The sequence below is a fragment of the Mus caroli genome, chromosome 18 (assembly GCF_900094665.2).
Source record: "Mus caroli chromosome 18, CAROLI_EIJ_v1.1, whole genome shotgun sequence".
Classification (NCBI taxonomy): Eukaryota; Metazoa; Chordata; class Mammalia; order Rodentia; family Muridae; genus Mus; species Mus caroli.
The window spans coordinates 6,067,130-6,067,658 of NC_034587.1; the positions used below are offsets into that span (position 1 = coordinate 6,067,130).

The 529-nt window shown below is 41.8% G+C and overlaps 1 pseudogene; it reads left to right on the plus strand.

Annotated features, from left to right (window-relative positions):
• The first annotated feature begins 238 nt into the window (after positions 1–238).
• LOC110285101 overlaps positions 239–529 on the plus strand; it is a 3,665-nt pseudogene continuing 3,374 nt past the window's right edge.

Below are 529 nucleotides of genomic sequence, written 5' to 3' on the forward strand. Positions count from 1 at the left end.
AGAGGATGGCCTAGTTAATCATAAATGGGAGGAGAGGCCCTTGGTCCTATGAAGGCTCTATGCCCAAGTATAAGGGAATGCCAGGACCAGGAATGGGAGTAGGTGGGTTGGGGAGCAGGGGGAGGGGATAGGGGATTTTCAGGGTGGGGGACTAGGAAAAAGGGTAACATTTGAAATGTAAATAAAGAAAATATCTAATAAAAATTTTTTTTAAAACAAGAGAGAGAGTGAGAAGACCATGAAGCTGTATGAGTCAACGTATTTCATTGTCCTCATCCCTTCAGTAGTTATTACCGTCATTTTCCTTTTCTTCCAGCTTTTCATGAAAGAAACATTGTATGATGAAGTTCTTACAAAACAAAAAATGAGAAAAGTTGATTTCTACAAAAACAGATCAAAAGAAGGCAGAAAAGAAGAATAAAAAGAAGAAATCCAGGACACTCGCCAGCTACCCACAACACCCGCCACAGGATCTTAAGACTTCTGGTGAGTGGAGCACAGCTTCTGCTCCAATCCAATTGCGCGGGAC